Here is a 27,054-nt window from a genome sequence, read left to right as displayed (position 1 = left end):
TCAGAGAAGAATTCATCCAAATAATATTTTAGTAAAAGAAAAATATCAGTGGAAAAATGTTCCAGGGGAAATTTTTTGACCAGTTTAGCTCATACCTAGGTGAACTGTGCATTGGGCATAACTGCATCCCTAGATTCTGTAGCATTGTGTCTTCCTTATAGGCATGCAGCAAGAAGCTTAATATTTTGCAGCTTCTGTCTCCTTCTTTGTGCCCCAGGTCCCTCTAGAATCTATCCAAATGTTTAGTAGCATATTTTCATGGCTCATTTTTAACACTGTTGTTCATAGTCCTTGCTTTCTCTGCTATATAAATGGAAGAATGTCTCCAATGCACCTGTTGATGCAGACAGAGTTGAATTTTCTTTCTTCCTAAGCCTATATCAAAATGGAGAACTGTCTGATTTCAGAGTTTTCTGTGCATTCCCTCCATCCTCTGTGTTTTATATTCTTTGAAGCATTGTCCCTGCTTCTTAAGAAGAAGCCTTAGCTTTAACTCTGTGCATCCATTTTTTTGAAATTTCAGTATCATATTCTTAAGGAAAATGGTTCTTATTACTAATTGGATCCATAAACTGTGGGACTGTTTTAGATCTAAAAGAGGCTGCAGCAAAGATAACTATTATGCAAAGAGAATATTCTGCTGGAAAAGGCTGGACAAACAGGCATTTCTAGATCTTAAGATGGAAAAGCCCATCAGTCCTGCAACACCAGTGGATGCAAGCTCTTATAACTACAGCTCCATGGAGTTTGCACTAGATAAGAATGTGTTGGCTCATTTGGCATTAATCCTTTCATGCTTCATTTTCTCCATTTTTAAGCAGGAAATGGGAAGGGCAATAACTGGTGATTCAGAAATGAAACAAAAGGGCTACCTCTAAGCTGCATCACTGCTATGTAATAGACTGTGTGTGACTCCTGAATACAGGATATCGCTTTCATGAAAAATAATAGTACCTAGCTCTTAAGCGATGTTTTACATCAGTAAAGTTCAAAGTGATTTATAAAACAAGTGAGTAACAGTTGAGATTAACTTAGTTTACTTAAAGCAAGGAAGTTTACCTTAAAATGCAATAGTAAGATGTAAATAAAAATTGGATTTATTTTGCTGAATTTTAAGACTTTTCCAGGCTCCTAGAAGTTGCATTGTGACTGGGATTTTTTTAAAGGTGCAGAAAGTGACTTTCCACTAGAAAGGGCAGGAAACCATTTGCAAGCGCACTTCTCACAAGCCATTTCTGGAATTTGGGCCTCTGTCCCTGGAATTTCTCTTCTCTCTGTCCTAGGGGCAGCATTCATCCTGCTCATTTACCATCACTCTCTGTGACAAAGAGCCCCTACAGATGGAACAAGTGTTTTTTCCTTAGTGAAGCTGAACTCCAGAGAACCCTTCTAGAACCGCTGCACCTCACCTATTTTCCATTTCTTTTCAAATTACAAGTGGAAATTGCCATTTCTTTCTTGTCTATACTTCACAAGAACAACAGAGAAAGAGCTTTTATAATTAAACTCTTCAGCTCTATTTTTCAGTTCTATACAGTATTCCGAGCTGAAGCACACATGAAAAGCTTTACATAAAATACAGTTGCATGCCATGACACAAACCTTCATCCACCTTGAAAGAATAATTGTCACGTATAAATCAACGGACACAGATATCCAACAAAAATCCAGAGCAACTTGACCCAGAGTTCTAAATATCTCCTTTTTAAATCTGTAGAGGAACCAAACAGGTTTTCCTGTGTTCTTTGGCTCATTATACTATTAGCTAAACAAAAGTATAATATTGGCTCGCTTGCCAAGTATACGATCTGAAATCACTCGATGACCCTGTTTCTCAGATATCTTTACATGAAATAAAACACATGCTGTGATGAAATCAGATATTATAAAGAAGGAATGATTAAAATTGCTGAGAAAAGGCCTAATATTTTCAGAAACAGTGGTACAAATCAAACAGATCAAACTGAACGATGCAGTATTTCCTGTCAAGTGTTTGACAGGCTGGGTGAGAAATTGGCTGGTTGAGTTTAGGATAATATTTTCCAGCATCCTCACTGCTGAAAGAGGTACAGTTCTGCTCATCTAGCAGTAAGTCCAGTTTTTCAGGATGTTAATAGAGGGCAGAAGCGATGCCATAACGCTTCCATCATTATGTCTCCTGCAGGTTACGACCTTCAAGTTGGGAACATATGAATTGATTCCTGCAGAAAGGACATAGCAAAAAGACAGTGAAGAGCTCTGAGGAGAATCTAGGGCTTTCAGGTAGGTTTTGTGAAAATTTGAATTCATGGCACTACTCATAGAATGTTTCCTACTCTATCTGGGGATCCCATGGTCACAAGCAGGTATTCAGTCTTCCTTCTCGTGTTCTGGATGTGATTTAACCTATAGTTCTGAAGTACAATTCAGTGTTTATGCATCAAAATCAATTTATTCTGTATTTTTGTAGTATTTCATTGCAGTGACTTTTCATTTGCTTTTTGCAATGGGCACAAACTGAAACACAAGAAGTTCCATCTGGACATGAGAAAAAACTTCTTTACTGTGAAGTAACAGAGCACTGGAACAAGTTACCCAGAGAGGTTGTGGAGTCTCCTTCCTTGGAGATATACAAAAGCCATCTGGACACAATCCTTGGAAATACGTTCTAGGTGACCCTGCTTGAGCAGGGAGGTTGGACTAGTTGATCTCCAGAGGTCCCTTCCAACCTCAACCATTCTGTGATTCTGTGATTCATAATCAAAGATATTTTACCCTCTCCTCCAAAAGCTATAAATATTTTCAACCTCAGCATGATGCTTTCCTGCTTCAGGGTGCAATTGCACAAAAGTAATACCTAACACACTGTAATAAAAATTGAGTCTACCTTTGAAACATTGCACTTCCTTAAACAGATGCAGTCAAAACAGTAGTTAATTTTATGGACTTATCCTATGGGAGATTTCTCCAAGAAAAGGTTTCATGAGCATATTTGAGATGGCTAGAGGCACCTGCTGGTTGCACTTTTTATTCAGTCACTGAAGATTAACAAGCAAGCTTCAGGGAGTAAATTGCTTCTTTTGCATTATCTTTTCTTGAACATATGGCTCATGTAATGCCAGTGATCTATTTTCTCTCACACCAAATCTACCTTTTTGACTTTAACAACCACAGAACCACTTAATCAAAGTAGGTTTAACCCAGAGACCAGGCTATAATTCAGGGATAAGAGAAAGCAAGTTTTATTGTATTTGAAAGTTAAGGCAGAACTAATACAGTTATCTGTGTGTCTGGGGAGATTAATGCAGTTTTGCTTCATATTAATTAGCTATCATACAGAAAATTTCCTTATGCCATAAATGTATCAGCTGTGTTCAACATAGTGTCTTCTGCAAAGGGAGAGTGCATACTAGACTCATTTGAAAATTGTCATTTTTAATTTTAAACCCGATACCCTTGACTCTTCCACAAATGGGTTTCTTGCACACCTTGAAGATTGCCACTCAACAATGACCTTTTTGGATAATCCCCTTCACTGTAACTTTTTGGCGTGAGAGTCCACACAGGAGATGTCTACATACCCTTCAATTTCGATAGAGTGAAAAGTTATATGTATATAAATTCAGATAGGATGTGGTTCCACCCTTTGAAGACACCCATGGATGCCACAGGACATTTCATATACGTAGATGCTGAAGGCAGCCATTGGTTTCTTTAGTATTTACACCCCACTTACATCTTTACAGTTTTATATGAACAATACAGCTTATTTGTCTGGAGAAACATCCAGGGAGAAGGGCTATGGTGTCTACACTCTCCATCCATAGTAACTGGACATCCAGATGGGGAGAAAAAAAATGCCATGAACACTCTGCAAGAAAAGGGCTGTAATTAGCACTAGGTCTTATAGGTTTAAGTCCATCATTAAGCTGTTAAAAAAAGAAAGAAAGAGAAATAGCAGCAGTCAGCAATCTAAAGCGGCTAACTCCTGCTTTTCTGAGTAAAAATGATGTCTCAAAGAGCAAACTATGCTACAGTTAGTCTTTGCAAGAGTAATCAGGGATTTATCAACGCTTTTAGCTTTAATGTTTAAAGAGAAAGTGGAGGGGCATGAAAGAAAAAACACTGTGATGAGGTGAAGACCAATGGTATGAACATGATGGTAGGATCAAAATGGAAAGAAAAGAAGAATTAACAGGCAATTACAGCAGTGTAGAGAAGCAACCTCTATAATTGGTCAGTTCAAGAACTCCATGGGCTCAACGCAATTGTCATCAGATTCAGCTTAGGGTGGAAATTGCAGAGCTGCCTTCAGGAAGTAGAACAAAAAAAGGTAAAAATGAAAGGAAGGTACAACATTCAGTCTAGGGATAAGGGCAGGAAACAGAATATACCCCAGTGTCCTCTATTTCAGTAAGTCACAGCACTTTCTTGTCTAGTGCCTACCAGGAGGTACCGTGATGCAAGATAGGGAGCTATGAAGTCAATAACAACGTAAACATATCCAAATCTTACTAGCATATATTTGTGCAATCAGCCCTTAAATAAAAGAAAAACAAAACAAAACCTGTGAAGAAACCCAATTCATCCTGTTCTCTTTTTAATGCCTGTCAAAGGTTTCCCCATTTCTCTACTTTTACCTGTGGCTGCACGGGCTATGTCAATTAGACAAAACTCACAAGTACTTCAGAAACAAAAGACAACAAATAAGAAGACTAATTACCAGCTCCTTCTTCACCATAAAGTTCTCTCTACTTCATTAATTTGCCATTCTTAGGTTTTTGCAAACATTAATTAATATATACAATACCATAAAGGTATGCCCCAGTTCTCACCTGGAGTTAGTTACACCCCTGTAGGCATTCCCAGCACTGCCTGCAAAACAGTGGGATTCCACTCAGCCTGTAAGAAACAGTACAAGCCCAGTAGTTTGTTACATTGAGTAATGAAATAGGCTAATTATCCGTTGCTGAAAGCTGGTGATTTGATATCCCTGGCCCAGCAGGGAAGGAAAATGTCTGCACGAAACTGGTCCTGCACTGCGGAGGCAGGAGAAGCATCTCTGAGCCCCTCTGAGTTTCCTCTTCACTGTTCTATTCCAAAAGTTTGAGCAATTATCCAATTAAAAGATCAAATAAAAGGGTAAAACAGAAACTATCTCATATTTCTGCAGCTGTTTTATCTCCCTATTGGCAGAAGTGAAGCAAGTCCCTCTACAGCCACAAACCTGTTGTGGTGAGTGGGGACAAGTTTTACAGTCTTTTTTTGGAGAAAAGGCACACTTTGGCTCTTTCTGAAAGGATTCAATGTCAGAGTGCTTTTCTTTCTCAGAGCTACTCCTTCACATTAGTTCTGTGGGCTTGCACATGGGATTTTTTTCATTCTTGCTATTCATTTGGACAGTCTCTCTCTCCCTGACTCAACCCAAGGTCTTTAGTATTCTTAGAAAATGTGTGCATATGCTAAAGAAAATGAATAGGATTCCCCCCACAAGGGAAAGCCAAGTGTTATAGTACCAACGTCTAGACATTGCAGTGTTCACTCTTTAAATGTAGAGTGCAGTTCATGGCACTTAAGTTAGATGTCTGAATTCACTCTGGGAATAAGGGACCAGTGGTGGCATCGTAAATCCACAATTCATGATGCCTTTTGCTCAGTCAATGCCGTTAGAGGGTATCCAGACTCCTTGAACAGCTTTGCTTTTAACCTTACAACCCTCACTGCAGTGACAGCTCTGTTTCTATGTGCGTCCAGAGCCCTTCAGCATCAACAGGTCTGAGCTCATCCAGGAGGAGGTTCGAGCTCATCCATAGCCGAAAATAGGGTCGGAAACTATCTGTTCCTCTGCCCAGGGACCCAAGAGACTCAGTTCAGCAGATAGCTTTACAGTACATCTGAGACCCATTTATAAGGTCAGTCTGTGCAAGCAACACTTGAGAGGAAGTTTTGAGAGCACAAATTTTGAACATATAAATCTCTTTGGCATTTGAGGTGCCTAATTCCTTTTGAGAATAAGCTCCTAGTCCTCTGCATTTCATAGGCATTTTGCATCTCATCAGAAATTGAGAAAAATGGATCAAGAAAAATAAGGTTGGATTCCAAGATTATGGATCTTAAACAGCTTTTCAGCAAGAAGTCCACTTTCATTTTCATTATTTAAAAGTGAGCTAGTTTTCATTGAAAGACATGGCATGGCTTTAGCATGAAGGAGTGACTAGCTAAAAGCTGCAGAGACTCCTGCTTGTTAACAGAATGTCAGCTTCAAAGCCACGAAAAAAATCATAAAGTTTACCCATATGCAGCTTAATAAAAATCACAGCTGTTCAGAATAAAATGAGGTCTCATTATTAGCAATCTTGTGGACATCTTGCAAGAAGGGAAAAAATAAACAGAATAGGTATCAGTATACACTGTTTATTATACAGCACAGATCACTATAGAAATACTATTGCTTTTGATGCCTCTCTCTGGTCTGCACTTCTTTGGTATCCTAATCAAATTATTAAATGTAAAACAGCTTTTTCCCTCCCCTTCATTTACTTCCCCAGTTTCACTTATAAATTTTTTTTTCTAATAGCTTATTTTAAGTGTTTCTCTCCAGCCATACTGAGAGTTACTGTTTGAGATAGGAAATACCTCAGTGTACATATACGTATGTACCCTTTAAAGAAAAACAGGGAAGCACACAGGCAAAAATCAGACACTTGACAATTAATGATTTAATAAAAATTACACATTATGGCTATAACCTCTGGAAATGAATTGTCTCTATTTTCTGTACTGTTTACAGCACTAAACATATTATCACAGCTAATCATGAATTAATAATAATAATGGTTCACTGGGTAAACCTCAGTGTCAATTTTTCTACATAGTTCCAGAAATTACCAAACTTGTTATTCAATCCATACACATGCCACAATATTAGGAGATCCTGATTATCCAGTTTTCCTCCCAATTCCTTTTGGTTTTGTCTTAAGTTCATATTTTTAGGCTAATCAGTATCTGTTGAATTAAGGCAGCAAATCCCTCTCCCATCATCCAATGTAGCCTTCACACTTTCAATATTTAACAGTGCATATCAGAAGAGCTACCTAAATTTGAGGCAAGTTCTGCTGCATGCTGTATGAGGACTGGATGTGCCTAGAAATAAAAAAAAAAAAAGAAATGCATGCAGCATTCAGCAGCAATAGCACTAAACACGACAGTAATTTTTGTCAGGAAATGTTGAAAAAAAGACTTAGTAATAGAAAATGAGTTCATTTTTCTCAGTGAAACTTTTTTTAATTTTAGCAAGAAAACAAACTTATTTTCTGATCATTTATGTCCTCTAGATAAATCACTGCAAACAGATGCAAAGCCCAAAGTGTTGAAAACATAATCACTTTTCCGAATGCAAAGAATTTTGCTTAATGTCTGGCTGTCCTCTATACTGCCCAAACAACAAATTCAGTAGGCCCAGCACACATCTTTCATTGTCATTTACCAAAAAAGTTCATTTATTGGCCATTGCAGAGAAAATGCAATTCTATGGGAGGGCGGAATAGACACTGTAGAAGTCTAGTCATCATAACAGGACATTCTGAACAGAGAGGTGGTAAGTCTGAAGGTATTAGAACTGTTCCTTTAATCAAGTAAATTATAAACAGTCCTGTGAGTTCACCGAAGAGAGACATGGTAAGGCCAATCAGACCAGAAGTTTTAGGTAATGTAATATTTGATGCTGTGACATTGTTTTATTTAAAGAAAGTTCAAGCAGAAGATTGTATTTTCAATATGTTTGTCAATGTTGAGAGTTGTATTTGCACCTATGAACAATATAATGAAGATCCAAAATAAGTTCATTTTTCAGATTTCCAGCTTTTCATATGTAAATGCTATGAGTACTTTAATGAAATATTTTGGGAGAGAAATATATTTCTTTGTTCATAAGCCATTCTGACAGAAATTTATGTGCAAGCTTTTTTGACTGGCATGCACTGAAGAGAAATTTGAGGTAACCTCTGTAGAGCTGGAATCTCTCAAAATTCAAGAGTACTTTGCTAATATCAAAATGAAACTGATCAATTTAATTAATTGCTGAAGCCAAATGAAATAAAGCATTATGTAAAAACAACATAACTTGTGAAAAGCCACTGACTTTTGTCCTTCGCACAGATAGGTTGCCATGTAAGATTGAATTAGAAGGGCATGTTGGCAGACAGACAACTGAGGTAGCCTTGTGTACTTTGGGCAAATAAGATCAGTACAGCTGGCAACCAGACAGAATTTGGAATTTGTTAACACAGTTTTAACTTTGTGCTCTCAAAGACTACAGTGCTCAGGGAGTGGAAGAACATGTAATGGAAGGCAGTGAGCAAAGCATGCCACCTCTCCCTACGTATAATGAGAACAACATTTAATTCCACTTACCTGAGACGTCTATTTACCTTTGGTAAGTCAATCAAAGCAAGCTGGACTATAATTACAGAACTGCTGCTACTAGTAGTAGTTTTAGATAACACCTGAAATTCACAGAAACACAGATTTTGAGGGTACAGTGAGGTACTTGTCATACACACAGTAGAAGATTCAGACCCGAGTTAAGAGATGAACAACCTAGGGCTGTAAAACTGAATGCAGCCAAACACCTATCAAAAATACAACACAATCATTCTGTTTTGTAAGCAGGTATGTAAGGTTTTGAGCATGGCTAAATTCAGAAATTACTGAAAAATATCACAAAAGAGCTGGTCTCATAGGGGGCTGTTGACCCCACCTCTTACTGAGGAATCAAATGCAGCTATGTGACAGAGTAATTTAGATCTGTCTCTCTCATTCGCTCTCCAAACTTCGGCATCTAAAGATCTATACCATAAGTAGAGGATGAAGATCATTTGCTTCTATTCTCTTGCAGCTGTTCAGATTCCAGAGGATCCATATAAACAATTAAATTGTACAATATTTACCCAAATTGAAATGGTTCTCTCAAAGATTTGGTATTCACTTATTCCTTCTCTGAAGGTTGTAATTTTTCATCAGCAGCTCCTTAGAGTGCAATGAAGCTGGTGCCGGGTCTGACTGGAGAGATCATGAGATGAATGACAGTATTAGTCCTGTGATAAATCTCAAGGTTTTGTGCTGAGCTGGCAGAATTAGTACAACAAATTGTGAGTGATGGATGCAAATGAACCAAGGCATCCCAGCCTGGAGCATGCAACTGCCTGTGAATTTGCTGAGTGTTTCTGCCTATGGAGATACTTAATACAGAATTCAGAAAGATAAAAACCAGAATAAAGTGCTACCTGAAAAATGAACATTTTTTTCTAAATGCATTTGCAGTTTCTTTAGATTATCTTAATTTTTTGAACTTTCTGAGCAACTGGAGCTTCAAAGAGCTGCACAATCAGGACACATTCTTGCTGAGGTCTGGTTCCCCCAAGTCTTCCAAGTGTCTTCACCAGCTGACAAAGTATAGGGCACTTAAAGGCTTAGGAGCTGTGGATTGCGTTCCAGATTTAGCCGCCGACTCACTGCATGGCCTCAGGAGAGTCTGTCAACTTTTCTGTGCCTATATTTCGGCCTTCATCATGTCAAATTGATAAATTCTTTACAAAAGGCCCTTGTCTTTTTCTGTTTTTCCCCACAAAGTCAAGATCAATGTGGCCCTACTCTCACAGGGAGTCTCTATTAAACATTAAATAAGTATTCATATACTAACTGTTTTCCATTCACAGGCTAGCTTCCCACTCTATAAACTTGTTTATTTTTGTCTTTGTGTGCTTAAAAATGAAGATAATAATAGTATAAAAGGAAACACTTTCAGAGCAAAAGGATATGATGCTATTATTGGAATGCTTTTTGGTTTCCTTTCATTAACCTTCTGTGATACAAAACTGCTGCTAAGTCACTGTGTATGATTTACCAGTGAGACAGAAAGGCATCCTTTTCCCCTCCTTTGGGAAGAGATTACATCTGTATTTTTGGAAGGAGGTAACGGTATCCAGAGAAACACACCTGCATACTTGTGTGTCTTTCAATGTTAAAAAGTGTTTGCATTTGGGCCACCTTTGCTCCAATGTCCTCACCCAGGCAGAGGGACCAGGCCAGGGACGTTCTCTATCGATGCTGACGGGATTGCAAAACTGGTCCAAAGCCACAGTAATCAACAAGGACAGCCGATGGACAGATGGAGGTCTTGTGCTTGAACTTGGAGTGTTAAGACTCAAATTTTACTGGTTTCAAATAACACATTTACTAAGTAAGCCCATGCTGAGGCTGGTGAAGATGTCCCTTTGCATATATCTCACACTGATGGATGGTCCCAGACCAGAAACTGAAGTTAATGTTGTCTGTTAAACCGTAACAACTGCACTGTGCTAGACAGAGCTCAATGATGAGCACAAAAATCTTTAAAAAGCTCAGGGTGATTTGGATATAAGCCCTGGTCATTAAGACTAAGACTTCTTATGGTCTTTCTTTCAGGACAGAGCCCTGATCTTGTACAGTAATACTCCAGTACGCATTAAGCCTTCCTGACTTTAGCAATGGATCTGGCAGCACACAGAGATCTAATTGCAGTATTTGGACCATGACATACATGTCCTTGAAAAAATCACTTGAAAAGCTGCTCCTCTAGACTTCAGTGCAACTGCTCATACCTGCAACTTTTTATACCTCCAGAGTGTACGGAAATGTACAAGAGAATACAAGGCCTGATTTGATTCTGGAAACAGCAGTGATGGCTGCATTAAAGCTCTGCATGTTCCTCTTATCTCCCTTACACTAACGTACCAAAGACTCTCTGTGTTGGAAAATGGAAAGGATACTCCTGTTTGTGGGCTTGTTGAGATATTTCTGAGAAGATTCCTCAAATCTTCAGCAAATTTCGTTTCAAATGTGCTGCTGAATATTTTATTCATATAACTTAACTTGGTTTTGCAAGTAACCCTTTGTCCATCTCCTGCTTTTTTAAGTACATAATCAAACCACCTGTTACAAAGCTATAGCTTATTGTAAGAGGACAGAGGGTCAGGTTAGTTTCAGTCTTTCAGCACAAATGCAGATCAAATCTACATTTGCAATACAAATCTAAAGCCCATCCAGATTTTCTGAGCTGCACTGCTTTCACTGCAGTGAAAAAGCTATCAGCTTTAACAGAAGTTTCAGGATTTGGTCTTTTCCTTGTCACTTCTTTCTTGAGGGCTTCAAAATCAACTTGCACGTGCAAGGCTTTGAGTCACATTAGTTGGTTACTTATTAAAAAGGTAATAAAAGGCTTAATGTGCATATCTGTGCTATACATTGTTAGGATAAGGCCACAGGAGACCAAATTTAAGAAGCTGTTAAAGTTGCTGGTAACTAAAAAAAAATGCACTTTCCCTTCCTGAATTATGGATTTTGAAAAAATGATTTTTTGGGGGGGGGGCGGGGCTAGATTTAACTATATAAAAATCTATCTCTCACTTAGGTAAATAATGACAAATGACAGAACAGAACATTTTTATCTCTGTATATCCATATTAGGAAAGGAATGAAAATTGAGATCCAAACTAAAGAAGATAGCACAAGAGACTAAAACCTGAAGAAATTTGGAAAAAAAAGTAAATTTCAAATAAAAGAATAGAAAATATTCCTAGTTCTGATATCTCTCAGACTATGGAAAACTTTCACAGGGAAAGCAGTACAATTTCTGTTCTGTGAGCAGAATGGACAATATCAGCTATTTACTGCAGATCTTTCTTGCCTCTTATTTCTTGTTATCTATAAAACCTAAAATTTTTAAGTTCAAATTTTCAGTAGTCTTGAAATTGAAGGTTTGTCTGTTTGCTGTGTACAAGAGTCCATACCTACAAGTCCAGAATGATTTAACTATCTGTTTGAATATAAACAGATCCTTAAAAGCAAAATTATCCAGCTGGTACCTGGAAGCAGAGGTACCTCTGCTCTGCTGATACAAGGGCCTACTCATGCACTCACAAGAACTACAAGTTCATTTTCAAAGCTCACTTATAGAATTGGCTTTCAGTGTCCTGTCATTTCCCTTTACTGGTGTTAAACTGCTTTTGTAGAATATTAAGCTGGTTTATGTCTAATTTAAGCTGGTCATACTAGCTTGAGGCACTATTGGATTTGCTGGGCAAGTCTTCATAGCTCACTTGACACCACTTCTATGAGCCACGCTATGAGGGTTTAGGGTTATCCCCAAGACCACTTTCCCCATACAACCATTTCCTCATTTTACAATAGCAATTTAATATTCCTTAAGTCCAACTTCTCCTTATCCAGCGTATTTATTAGAACATGCAGAGCTTTATAATTACCATGATTGGCGAGGGTAAAGGGTTTGTTCTAATTAAGCCAATATAAAACTAATTAACTAGTGAAGTTACACAATACTTTAAATTCATGTTCATCTGTGTTTAGTTCCTCTTACAAAGTTCCCAGGAAACTAATATCCTGTTGTGCATTCTTTTTTTAGAACAATTAAACATCCCTCTGATGCTAAATTTAAACTCTAATACTGAAGCCCATATTTTCACACGGGCCATTGCTTTATTGATCTGTTCTGTGGCAATTGTTTATTGAGCCCTAATGACACTGAAAGCATTAGTAAAATTTGCTTTTACTTGAATGGAACCTTCCAGTCACTGAACAATCAGGTTGCCTGCCAGCAAGGACATACTTCCCACTGGATTTTGTGCTCTCTCTTGCTTTTCCTTGGCTATGCACAGACCTAGAGCCTAGGCTGTCACACATTTTATCAAGCTTGAAGCAGTCTCAGGACTTAGGCTGACTGAAATTAAATGTTAGCTGGTATCTGCTTTTGCTGAGAAGCTTCTCCAGGCTTCATTCTGCAAGGCAATCACTTATCTGCCCTGACTTAGCCTCCATTATTCCTCCAAAAACGAGGACACAAATTGTGGAAGGAGGCTAGCACACAAACATCTCCTTTGCAGTACAGCAATTTTAAAAGCCAAAAGGCTAATGAGCCTTAGCATTGCTCCCTCCAAATTTTATCCCTATGAAACAGAGTAAATTCCATCTGTTGGTTTTCTTATCTAATATTTAATGTTTTAATGAGATATAAAAAGCACACCTGCAATACTTGAGAATCAATGTGGGCTTCAACAATGGATTGTATTAGGCTAACAATACCAGCAAACATTTTCCATAGAAATTGTTGAAACAAGATAGTTTTCTTTGGGTTTGATGCTTTCTTTCCCCAGTTATCATTAACCTTCTCTACCAGCAGCAAAAGCTGAATTCAGTGTGAGCTGCTGTTTTGTTCACACACAAAGCAGTGAGGGGCAGCACGTCCCCTGTGCTTAACTCTCTGCTTAGCAGTAAGAAGGGTAATTTGTAACAGGGCGGGACTGCCTGAATAGAGATTTTCTGTCAGCTCAGTGCTGTACAATTCCTTGTATTTGAGTTGATGCTTAGACAGCCACAGTCAATAAGAACATTTTTAGAGAGCTTATAGCTAATAAGATTAACAAGCTTGCCTCTCCTCGAACATGTGATCTGCAGTAAGAGTTTTTGCTCATTTCTTTATTGAACAGCACAGTAATAGTACCTATTAAATGTCATTCAGCCTTCAGGTAATACAAACATTCTTACAGTTGGATGCAAGTCAGAAAAGCTAGATACACTAGCACAGATGTATATATACTTTCTGGAATGATTAGCAATCTCACATCAATATTAATCAGGAAGAAATAGGACTCTAACAAAGGGCCAAAATATCTCCTGCTGCAGTTTTCTGAGCTGTGGTGTCTACAGAAGGATTGTTTTATAGGGATTCATCTAAGCCTATTTTTTCGTTTCGTAATGAGGTTAAAAAATAACGAAAAAAAAATCAGTCAGTCCTCAGGGAAAAAAACTAGCTGCTGTGAGGAACTCAACCTTAACAAGCAAGAGACAGTTAGAAACGGCAACTGTCTTATACAAAGCACCTTATTCTGTGCCAAGCACCTGGAATTCAGACTTTTAGCAAGAAAATCTCTGTTGTTGTCCTTTGGTGCTGCAGGATTCCTGAATAATACAGGTAGCGGAAGCAAAGCAAATTATCAAAAATACCTCAAGTAGAAGATAGGAGATGTTAAAGCTTTGTCAGGGTTGAGAGGAAAAGGAAATTACTGCAGAAGACATAAATCGCCCTTTACCCTGCATCTCTGAGCTACAGATGCTAACAAATCTAGTCAAAAGACAACTTGTCTTTAACTATATCCATTTTTTCAGCACTTACAGCTTTAATAGTCTTCAGTTAGCTCAGGAAGATGGGTTTAAATAATGCAATTCTATTCCAGGGGTTTAAGGAGCAGTACACTCACACGAAGCATAGAAAATATGTGTTTTAAAGGGAGTCCAAAAAAAACCACTGACATTTTCTTCAGTTTCACCAATTAGGTTGAAGGGAAAAGTCTTACAACTTTAGCTAAGTGAATCCTTTCTGAAGTCTTATTGTGAGAAGTGAAAAAAAACACACAAAAATACTATTAATCCAGAATTAGCCCCTGACAAGGCAATTAGAATTTGCAAAGCAAATCACAGAGCCAGTCACAGCAGTTTGGAGACCATAAAGGCACTAGAAAAATCAAAATTACTCAAGGAAGATGCCTAAGTTAGAAAGGCAGACCAGGGACAGAACCCATTAAAAACAGCATGAGGAACTGTATACATTGTGGTGGACGACAAAAAGAAGAGTGATTGGTAGCACAAGAAGCACAGAAATGTAGAAATGCAAGAACTTGACTAGAGAACGTAGACAAAGCACAAATCCCCAAATCGCACACACACAAAAATGCTATACATCTGAATATTAAAAGGTTTAATGAAAAGACCAACTACTTCCAGCAGCCATTGCAAAGCTGCAAGGCAAAAAGCATCCACTCTTATTTGTTGTACAGCAGCAGACTGAGGAATAGCTAACCACACTGCAGAAAGAGGGACTGTTTGTAGGGGGGTGAGGGGAAAGGACTTAGTCAAGGGAAAAAACAACAAAACAGCGACATTGTTCTGCAATGAATTTGATAGAGCCTTTCGATAAAAAGCAGCAGACTGTAGAAGTGATTATTCTTTGGAGAATAGTGTCCTGTACATGTGGTGGTGGTGGATGCCAGTGCCTGTGCCAGAACAGTGTCAGGATTTGGGGTAATTAGTGCTAAATTGAAAGCTTCAGGCAATAGAAAGCAAATGGTTGGAGCGTGAAGAGCTAGTTCTCACTAAAAGAACTTTTGACCTAAATGCATAGGGGAGGGTAAATTTAGTAGAATTGTTGGCTCCTTCTTGTTTAAGAAGGATGAGCTCATTAGTGAAGCAGGGGAATCAAACAACCGACACAGAGAGCGAGGACAGATTCCTAGACCAAGAGAAAATACTCAGCAGGAGGGATCAGAGCTGGAAGGGTCTGCGTGCCTGTGAACTGCACTTGTTGTTCTCCCGCTCTGCTGGGTTCCCTGCAAACAAAAAAGACCTAATCCTTCATACGTAGGTCCAAAAGTTCCAAATTAACAGATATAAAGGAACACATCCTGCTACCTACAAAGGCAAAAAATACTAGTGAGAATTAAAATATTTAAATGATACATCACAGGAGTTATGGAAAGTGTCCCTAAAAAATAATTTAAAAAATAAAAATCAGATTTGTAGTGACCATTTGACCTATGCTTGGCAGCCAGGACACTCCACAGAAAAACATGACAAGTAGCAGTGTTATGTAGATGACAAACATGCCAAGGTTGGGAAGCAGCAGGGTAATGACCAGAGCAGCTTTGCAAAAGGCCTGAGCTGTTAAGCTAAGCTAAAGCAGCAGCAGAAAGATTTCTTGACAGTTGTCAGAATTCCCTTAAAACAGAACTGTATTTTAACATAATTGATGCCAGTCTAAATGCCTCGATGATAAGTTGCATTTTTGTGCTAATGGTTAGCTCTCACTGACCTAAATACACAGAAACAGTGGCAGTAGATGTGCCTGTGAAAGAATTTAATTCAGTAAGTTGTTGGGCATTTCCATCTCCAGCACACCTCTCCCAGGAGACAAAGGTAACAAAGAGACTTGGGGCTGTAAAGATATGTTATGCAGAGTTATCTGATGGCTGCATGAAGTTGTTGCTTCAAATATATGTATAGTATGAAATAGTAGGTGATAGTCACCTCCCGCCTGAGAGGTGTTTTTTGGTACAGCCCATGTTGTGTTATAGAGATCCTTGCGAGCGACCAGCAACCAGTTAAAACTTGCACACTGAGTTGAAGGAGTGAGTGCTGATCAGCTCCAGAGCTGCCTAAAACTTCAGCAAGTCTTTGGAATAGCAAGTCCTCAGTTCCGGAGAGCTGACAGGAAGAGAACACATCCCAAAGTGGAAATGCTTTTTCTTCTCCTAGAAAACATAGCTGACCTGCACCTACATGAAACAAGACTTCCTCCAGATTTCCCAAGAACACGTGGAAAAAAAGTGTAGGGCTCTACAAAAAACAAATGTAGAGTGACAGGGACTGCAGTCTCCAGCTCCTCCTAAATACGTCTCTTTTCTGTAGTGATCTGTTTCTCTCCTGTCAGATTTGGAGAAGGTCCCACAGGTAGAAGACTGTATCTTCATGCAGATTTGGGGTATAGCGTAAGCTGATGTTTTAAACAAATATAGTACCCATTAAGGACTGTTATGTTCCTGACAGTATACTGTTACAAAGAATAGAGCACAGAATAATGCTGTGGAAGCTATTACCTGTGTAATCAGGCTGAAGCCTGAGTAATCTAAGCTTAAATCTACCAGCATATATCACTGCTAGCCTTTCTGTTCTCTTCATTGTAGTCAGATTTGTCCTGATCGGATGCCTGATGAAAAGACTGCATCCTGGATGACTGTTGGATCTGGCCTTGTAAGGAATACTGCTGCGATCATATTTTCCACATGCTTACATTTATCCAATAATGACCATTAGTTTTATGTGGATGATTTGGCTACTTCTCCACTGCACCAGGGGCATAAATTTGACTGAGTGTATAAGTAGAAGTGAGTATAAACGTATGGAAGAATATGTAAATCTTTAGGAATTTGGTATGCATGAGTTAAAGGCTCCTTCAAAAAGAGGGGGGGAGGAACCTTCTTGCAAAAGGCATTCACATCAGCCAGAGAAATCACTGAAAACCACCGCCTACTTCAGCAACATGCCACTACCTGTGGGAGAAGATGCATCATCTTTTCTAATAGCACAGTAAGCTACCAGGACAGTGCATAATCAAGAATACCTTACATAGTTGTAATCTAGCAGGATTTTAGGACACATGAATGGGCACATCACTACTGCAACCCCCCCCCCCCCCCCATTTTTTCAGTTGGGGGTAAATATTTATAGAATTTATTTAATCAGAAAAGTGTAATGAGAACCTTAATAATGCCAGGTTGCCAGAAATTTTTATTAGTATCAAATCCAAACTAATATAAATCTAATAATTCAGTTTACTCGTGCTCCACAATTTAGATGCAGACTCAGAGGTAAGTTATGAAGAAAAGTTCCATATATTGTGCTAAATATCCAGTGCAGTGGGTAGATCTCCCTTGGCTCCTTTGCACCCAATTACTGACAAAGCCAAATCCTGATTCGCTTCTTTGTGCAGGCAAAACTACTACATAAAATATGTATGTCTATTTACTTGTATTTCTTACCAGATTAATACTGTTGAATTAATTGCAAAATGAAAAAGTACCTGAAATTGAAAAGCATCATCTTCTAGGTAATGTTCTTCCTGACAGTTTTGGCAACAGATGTTTATGGAAAATTAAATCTGTATTTCTCAGTCTAAAAAAACAGAATATTCCAATACTAGGAGGTGAGGGGGAGGAAGGGGGAATAATAGCTTATAAGTGCTAACATTAACCTGTGATATTATTTAATATCCCTGTTCTTTCAGAAAATCCTGAAGACTTGACCTAACTTTCCTTGTAAATTGATAAAGAAGAAATATAATTCCAGCCTAAGAAGCTTCTCTGAGTAACTTCTCCTTTGGATCTTTTTACCTGTCACATCCTGAGTGCAAATTTTAAGGCAATCGGAGTCTGCTAAACGTCTGATTGCCCTAGTGGGAAAGATTCCCTGAGACTGCCAGCTCTCTGCAAAGACACATAACCGCAATTAAGTTGTTGCTTAACTTTCTCTGTAATGTAAGAGTGGAACTATTACAGTGACTGGTATCCCATCAGTGATTAAAATTCAGTACTAAAGATAAATGTAAGTTGTTTAGCCAACTGTTCTTGCAATTGATGCATATTATTTCTTAAGCATTTCCAGACTTATCCCCTGATGGATTTAAAATGAAGTATATCATTTATAATGCATAATTCATGACAAATTAGTGTAGAGGAAATAAAACCTGTTAATGCATATACTGTTGGTGAAATCTCATGAGGTATGCAAGAACCAAACAAATTTTAGCGCTCCTGCAAAAACTGATCTGGTGTTAGTAGCTGACCAAGAGGCAGAATCCTTCTAAGCCAAGGAATCCTGTGTCTAGCTGATACCAACTGCAGAGCACTCTGCGTGTGAGCAATGCTGCTCTCCTGCTATGGGTGCTATCAAGGTCTTCAGTTTTGCAAAACCTTCCTCCTCCAGAGACACCAGAATGATATATTTTAATAACATCATTAAGGCTTTGATTGAATGGCAGGACTTACGCAGCAAAGCTCAAAATTCACTGCCATATATATGGCCTTTATGAACAATAAATTTTGTTTTTATGAAGTAAAATTCTCTTTAATGTATGCTGTTCTGATGGGAAGAAGGATATGCCAAGTATTAATAATACTAAATTGGAAGGCTAACTGGAGAAGTGGAACATGCTGCATTCTATCAAATTTAATATACAAGCTAAAAATAAATTAGAGGTGCATAAATTACAAACAGTGGTTCTTCACAAAAGTAGCTGTGCTACTAAAAAAAAAATAAAAGGAAATTCCTGAGTGGGCTATCAGAGGCATAAAACTGACTGAGCTGAGGAAACAAATGCTTCTTTCCAGGGATTCCAATCTGTGTTTTATGTTTAATTTTAGCTGATAAAGCTTCTCACCATTGAAAGAAGCAGTTATTGGCAAGACCTCTCTCCCCCACCCCCCACAGCATAAACACAGTGTTTTAACTTGGAAAAATGATATAGCTGAACAGTCAATATAGTGTTTTCCATCATGCAAAGGTATGGATCAACATAATTTTTAACAGGGGAGCTCTTACCTCTTTGTGGTAAGGTCAGGATTACATATAACTTTTTAGCACAAAGGTCAGAGTGCCAGACAGCTTTCTGGAATACATTAGTAGTGAGTTGGAAGGCTCCCTGAGGATGACAAACTCTCTGCGAATAGGGATGGACTCTCTTGCTGTCACAAAGATGCGCAAGGGCAAAGGCAAGAGTGCCTTGGGTCCTGGATACAGGACTGAAGAGAACTGTGATTTTCTTGGCTGTAATGAGGCATAAACAACCAGCTCAGCCCCTTGCAAAAGTCCTGGTTCTTGGTTGTTTGCGAGGTGGCACTAACCTGAAGGAAAGCTTTGGATTTGAAGGTTGTTACTGCTTGAAGCCCTGGCCTTACAAGTGCTTCACATCTGCATAACATGGATCATTCAAAAGCACACCTTTCCGTTAGCATAAATAGCATGCTGTTTGAAATCCTACTCCAAAGCTGTTTGGGGTTTGGCTAAACTGAAACTGAGTTTTGATCTTATAATGGAAAATTAAGCCAAACATGATGGTTATGCTCCATGTTACACTCCAAGAAAGAATATTAGGGAAGGTGTGCAATTTCACTGACATCCAGGAATGGGCTGGAGTCTCCAGGGGTGGGGAAAGCAATACTATAGACAAATATTAGGGGGAAAAAATTGGCTTGTATAGGCCATCTAAAAGCCAAATGATGGTGATGAATTTGGCTTACTGTTTCAAAGTAAAATACTCTACAATGATTCTCCGTGGTGCTGTAAGATTTAACTAATGCCTGTATAACTATATAACTTATCTCATGTGTTCATCTTCACCCCGCTGAAAGTTACAAAGCTGTCTGCAGTGAGAGTCCCTGAAATACTTTCTTTAATGACATGCACGATAAAACTCAAAATATTTTTCATTGTTTATTTTCTATGTATGTGAGGGTTTTGTTACTTTTACTTCATTGTATCATGTATATTTTAGGCAATTTCTATAAAAATAGGCACTGGGGTTTCAAATGAAACCAACACTTTACTAGTACATATATACTCTGAAAGGTAGTCCATATACTTCCTGGGGTCTGACTTCTGTTTCCTCTTTTTCTCTTTTTTCTACCCATGTCAGACTTTGGCAAACAGTCTGAATGGTCCAAGATCTGATTTCTTCCTGCAGTCACATTTTGTAACACTACTGTACTTTACACACTGCTCCAATTTTAATTTTGCCCAACAGCTAGGGACACAAAAAGCAGCCAGCTTAACTGTTTCCTAAATGGCCTGCAGCTAGGTGAGAGGGAATCATTATAGTACATCCTTCTAAGGATAGAGAAATTAATCTGCATATAATGAGTGACCCAAATTCAGACTGTAGGCTTTGAGGGTTTGAAAAAGTTTGGGGAATAAGTTTTTATTAGTGTCAGTGTCTGCAGTTTTCCAGATGTTCCTGTCCTGGAACATACATGATGGAGAAGTTCCCAAAAATATCAATGAAATGGTTTTGAGACTTTTTTGTACCAGGAGGCACAAACCTATAAAAATTAAACATGTGCTCCAAAAACCACCTAAGTTAATGAGTGACATTTAATGTAGTCTTACTTTTAAAACATACCCTATGGAATTGCCAAATCCAGCCAGGCAACCTTTGGAGTTCATTGTAGCTTTCTGGTAGGTCAATCTTCTCCTTCATTCAGAAGCAATAAACTACCCTATTTGCTAACTTGTAAAACAATTCACTATCATTAATTGGGACCTTAAAAAAGTACATTAGGTCATTGCTGACTGCTTACACTGTGGAAGAAGTGGAAATTTTTCCAGTTACTGCTTATATAGTATGTATGCTAAAGGCCAAGTTCCTTATCTTTGCTCCTTTTTCTCCTGAAAAAGGTCATCTTTTTTGTAGTCCCAGATTCTAGGTTTAAAGTGCACAGCACACAATTCTCTTCCACACTTCATGATTTTCCTCATAAAAATGGAATGGCAAAAATGAAGTACCACATGTAACCATAAAACATCCATGACAAAAAGCTACACAGGAAGTGAAGTAGGGTCACTAAGATTTCAAAGAAAGGAACAGTCCTCCTTCCACATTACAGTCTCCTGTGTCATGACAACTAGAAGGAACAAAGAAGTTGAAGCAAAGCTTTTCTGCTGTATTTGGAATAAATTGTCTGAGCTCTGACAGGTCAATGGTATTGATTTCTGTTCCCATCAGGGAGGCTGTTGGAACAGGCCCTTATTCAAGGAATAAAATAGCCCCCCTCATCGAGGAAGCCAGTGGTGCTCACCCTCATCTTTCCCCAGCTCTGCAGCCTGATAACAGTCCACAGGCCACAGCTCTCGTGTACGTCCTGCATGTTCCCCAGCTGTTCTTCACCTTTACACATGGCAAGAGGCACACTTGGAGCATCATGCAAACATTCATTTGGCCATGCCAAAAAACTCTAAGCATCATCCTTGTTCACAGAGAGGTGCCGAAAGACACTGAGCAGATGATTCAGTAGTGGAACACAGCTCACCTGTGGTCTGGGGAAAAGGATGCTCTGGCTTTATATACACTGAGTAATTGTACTATCCTGCATAAGCAACTCAAGCAAGATTTAAACATTTTCAGCCAATCTTTAAATTTTCAAGGAGACAAAAACCTTTTCCTTGAAAGATTGCGTGAATCTCCCTGTCTGCTTGACAATGTAGGTGAGACAGTTAAAACAAAAGCAATACTTTAAGCAGTCACTACTCTGTCTGCAGACAAGCAAAACACTTAGCTCTGAAAGCATCTCATAGTCAGCTGGGAACTACATTCCTCTAGCTCAACCCTTAGTTATGGTCCTATTTTGACAGGCTGGGAGAGGTAACCCTGAAGTCAGGTACACTCAGGTAACCAAAGATCATGGCTCACAAAGTCACTCTCAGTTGTTCAAGAAGATAATAGGAAAAGGTGGGGAAAAAAGCCCAATCAGGCAATCGATAAAACAATCACCCAAACAATATGGGCAGCAACCTTATGTTTCATCTCCAAATGTTACATTTCCAATTAGGATTTTCATATAGCACAAAACCATTAAAAAAAAAAAAAACACTAAGAGGGAGAAAAATATTTATTATTAATTATTAACCTAGTTAGTTTTCAGTACCTGAAATAAAAGTTCTCTTTAACCTAGCACTTAATAAAAAAATTACTTAGATAATTTTAAATATAATAAGGCTTTAATACTTAATGACTTGCAATGTTCCAAATTTATAACCCATATGTGAATACAGGGCTCATAAAAGCTTCACAGCTTTTCAGCGCTGCATCAAGATTATATAATCTCAATAGCTGTGCTGTTGTTAAAATGTGCTTATGTTTACTCTTCACATTCATTTGCTCTGTTCAAGCAGTTACTAGCTTGGCTACCAACAGAGATGCATTGAAATCCATCTTTGGGAATTTCTGAAAGAAATTCTTTTAAGCACATTCCCCCCACAACAGAAGCAAGTTTGATGCTGGACAGCGGCTACAGTCTTGAAAACTAGGCACATTTTTTTGAGTTAATAGCTTTCAGCGTGTGTGACTGCAAGGTGGGCAAGAGAGAGTCGGATACCAGCGGAGAGAGACACTCAAGCTTCATGAGGGGCTAAACAGGATAGACTTAGTAAAGGACTTGCACTCCAAGCTTGGTGAGAAGCCTCAGGAAACATGTGGAGGGGTCACTGATGGGAGGCTGTTGGACACACAGGTCAGATGCATGGGTCGGACGCCCAGGCAAGACTCAACTTGTATCCTAAGGGCCCCTTAAATCTTCTAGAACTATTTCCTCATCTCAGCTATTCTAACCTTGAGTAGCTACTGCCCAGGAAGCAGCTTGACATTGCAGGCAAAAGGGAATATGCCTGCCTGTTCCTGATGGGAATTTGGTCAGCATGTAGTTTCACACACTGGGGCTGCTAGCACGTACGCTGCCAGTCACTGACTCCTCAGCAGATCTTCCGCAGGTGTGCTCACTACAGTCTGCAATCCAAGATGAAGTTTCAGGAAAAGGGCAACAGAGCTATGTCCTCATAGAAAAAATAATGACACAGAAATGGTGGAAAGGAGTGTGTGTATGAGACAACATACTGAATGAGGCTGTAGCAAGAAACACTGGACATCAAAATGGTGTGTCTAGAAGGGATACGAATCAGAGTGATGCTCCTTCAGACTTTTCCTGTAGAATACTACTGTTACCCTATAAGTGCTATTACCCTCAGTGTAAATAAAGTCAGAGGCATTTCTTTACATTGATGGTATTGATGCAACTCTAGATATCATCTGAAATAGTGCCATGCAACTAGTATGACATTTATGTTTTCCTCAGAAACATCTTCTGAATGAGGAAGGCCTTTGCATTGGACTCATTTAATGATAAAGGAAAGGGAAAAATATCATTGATTTACTTCCTCCTAGTACATTTTTAAAATACCATTTCTGAGGGGATGAATGGGCATTTTCTGAAGGCAACAGCCCTGAACCTTACAAGTTATTTCAGTCAGAGACTTAAGCAGTGAACAAACCTTTGCCACTGATACATGTGGCTTCTAAAGAGAATTTTTTTAGAAGCACAAACTCGCTCTTAATTAAACTGGGTTTACGTTTCATTGAATAAAACCTGCAAATCAATAATAACATAACATAACATACTATATTTCTAATGAATTTTCTGACACCTGGTTACTGTGACCCTGTAAAGGATTAACTGGTGCAATTCATTCACTTTGGCAATAATGATACTGCAGGTGAGAAGTTAAGGTTCAGATATTATGAAGCCATGGGGAGCCTTAGAGTATTAAGAAGATAACCTGATTTTGTAGAGTCAAAGGTCTTCATTGTAACAAGCACTGAACACAGAAAGAAGGAGAAGCAGCTCCTGCCTAGTAGAGTTTACAGGCAAGATAGCAAAAGAAAAGATGAGAGTTACTTTTATCCCTGAAGCCCTTTTATGTCTTTCATTGAACGTTACCCGAAACAACAAAATAACCTTTATAGGTGATTAGAAGTGATTCAACCAGTCTACACCTCAGACAACTATCCATCTCGCTATCTGTGTTTGCTGTGTAGAAAAGAATGAGATATTGTAGCAGAGATCAAGTATCAGCGTGAATAATTGATACTAAGATCTGTTGAAATGAAGCCATCTTGACTGACCCACATTTAGGCTTTGGGGAAATTTGTATTGTGCAAGGAACTAATCTGAATATTTCACTACTTGTGTAAGCATACCTAACAGTTCACATTATCACAAACAGCGTTTTATGGAAAAATGACATACAGATCCTCCAAGAATAATGCTATTATTCTTTAACTATATTTGGCCTCCACTGATTTCAGCAGTGATCAATGGAAGTTCTATTTCTTAATGATTAATAATGGCATTCAGGATAGTAAAATCTCTTTTCCATACTAAGTCCATAGACAGATGTCTGTATTCATCCAAAACAGAGTCAAGGATTCACTTGTAGATAGTTTAAAACCTCCTCTGGAGTAGTCTGGGTACTGAATGGTTCGTTTAGAAAGCCTAGAGCTACTACACCTCATTTAAGAGCCTATGTTAAGCGGCATCTGGCTCAGAGTGCATTTATATGAAGCAGTTCCAGCTTCTCTGAATAAGGTCTGAACTGCTCAGCTGTGTGCTTGGTACTGCTGAGAGCAAAAAAGAAACTCTCATTCAACTGACGTAGTAAGAGCCAGTGCTTTGCAAAAGAACAAGCTCAGTTTCTTAAATAATGGCCTTTGGGAATCGCTGTTTAATAATAGTGAATAACCACTGCAAAGAAAAAATACTGAAAACCCATTAAAAAAAAAAGAAAGAAAAGAGAAAAAAAGCTTTTAGCTGTTTTTGCTCTATAGTAACATTAGCTCACAAAAATTACTGTAAGTACTAATGTAAGCATTTAAAAATGACCCAAAACATAAACACACAATTTAGCCTGAGGAAAGATATGTTTTGTTTTACAAAAGCACATTGCTGGATCATAAAATATCAGTCATGATGATACACTGAGGGCAGGGGGGGGAGAGAAAAAATATCTGTGAACTTTCCTCTATTTACCATTTTACACTATTTAACACTGCATCATTAACTTCCCCCTTTGAACCTAGCCTTTGTTCCTTTAACAAGTTTGGAAGAATAAATTATGCCTCTTGCTTTCCTTTGAAACTAAGTGAAAATTCTGCATGATGGGGAAATGACAGAAAAGCTTTTAGCTGAGTTCAGTTGACAACAAGATGTATTTTTGTCCTGATCTCTCTGAGCAAGCCCATTGAAATTCAGGTCACAGGATTGTTCCAGATTGTATTATGCCTGTTAGTTCTGGTGTTTAACCAAATTCTTCACAATCTTGATGTACCTAGGTAGATGTCAGCAATTATATCAGCAAAGATTTAACAGAGGTAAAGCAAGCTTCTAGTCCTTAACGTATGATATACATCACAAGGTTGTGAGGGTATTACATGTCATGTATACTTCTGAACATTATTATTAATTACAGTAGTCAATCTAGTTATTTATTGGATTATCACAACATAATGAGGCAGCCTTTCTATGATTTAACCTCTAAGTAGTTTTCTCCATAGCTGCATTTACTAAGCTATAAATGCTTCATATGCTACTGCCATTACCAGTGCCATTAAACTGTAACTCAATAAACAATCCTGTCACGACTGTAATTTTACAGGACGACGTTAACTGGTACAAGTTTTTCCTTATCTTTTTAGTGAGGACAACATAACATTAATACTTCTGGGAGATATGTCCTTACACATCTAGCTGTTTTGCATAACTCCTTAGAAATGGCAACAAGCATTAAAAACACAAGAGTTTAGAAAATCCATTGACTTCTTCAGAATAATCTTTCCAAAAAGTGAAGTTAAAAGACATATTAATGCCTTGACTGGTTATAAGCCAACGCACTTCAAATTAGAAGCCAGCCTTTATTTAATGATGGATAGGAATACGCTTAAGAATATAAACCTTGATGCTTCACAATCTATTGAGAGCTAGGAAAAAATATAAACCCAGAAAAGTTCACCAGGTGATCAGTTCTGGTTTTCCCCACCACAGAAACTTTCCAAAAACTAATTAAGGACCATCATGAAACCAGTTAGATTCTTTTGCCTCCTTTATTCATACAAACTTTCCTACAGCTTCACTGCCTTGCTGCTTCAGCCTTGCAAATTCCCAGCCAAAATGCACTCAGAGCAAATTTACTTTGAGAATTCCCAAAGAAAACAAAGAAAATAGAAGCTTTTTTTCCTCTCTTCCTAGAAAATGCAAGTCTACTTACTAGCCAAAAGTTCCTCCAACACCTGCTTTTGCATCATAGATCAGCCCTTTGTCCTTTCCCTTAGCTTGCAACTCTTACTATAATGTTAATGCAGCAGGCTGCTTCTGTCTGTGATTGTCTGTGCTTGTTCTCAGCTGGCCTGAACTGAATGCACAAATCAGCTGTGCTGATCTCTCTGCAGCACAGAAGTTTTCTTTTAATGTTACAAAAAGAGGAGACTCTAGCTGGCCCTAAAAATAAAGTGGTCAAAAAATAAAAATGGAACCATTTCCCATCAGAACAATTCATAGAAAGAAAATTGCTACACTGGCATTTTGGGGGAGGTTTCTCAGCCCAAGATAGGATTTTTAGTCAAATTAAGAAGGTACAAATCATGCACTTGAGAATAACTCTGTTATGAGCGCTTGCTTGAATCAATGAATGTAGTGGAAGCCTCAAAAGAGCAAGGAGTCTTTGTCTCCATATACTATTTCAGGGTTCTCTGTATTAAATTATGTGGAGATATCATATGCTTTTTCTGTAAAAATGTTTAAAAGATCAAAGTTTTATTAACATGTGGAATTAAAATTGTTTTTCTAAACCATAGAATGTTTGTGAAATGGAATT

The 27,054-nt window shown here is 38.3% G+C and overlaps 1 long non-coding RNA gene across 1 annotated transcript; it reads right to left on the bottom strand.

Moving 5' to 3' along the window:
* Positions 1–6,675: 6,675 nt before the first annotated feature.
* Positions 6,676–9,074, bottom strand: LOC112986321 (uncharacterized). Its single transcript, XR_010389788.1, has 3 exons — positions 8,928–9,074; positions 8,392–8,483; positions 6,676–7,122 (listed from the first exon to the last, which is right to left on the bottom strand). It is a non-coding gene; the product is annotated as an uncharacterized LOC112986321 (long non-coding RNA).
* Between the last annotated feature and the right edge of the window lie 17,980 nt (positions 9,075–27,054).

The sequence above is a fragment of the Dromaius novaehollandiae genome, chromosome 6 (genome assembly GCF_036370855.1).
Source record: "Dromaius novaehollandiae isolate bDroNov1 chromosome 6, bDroNov1.hap1, whole genome shotgun sequence".
Classification (NCBI taxonomy): domain Eukaryota; kingdom Metazoa; phylum Chordata; class Aves; order Casuariiformes; family Dromaiidae; genus Dromaius; species Dromaius novaehollandiae.
This window is presented reverse-complemented; position numbering and strand designations above follow the sequence as displayed.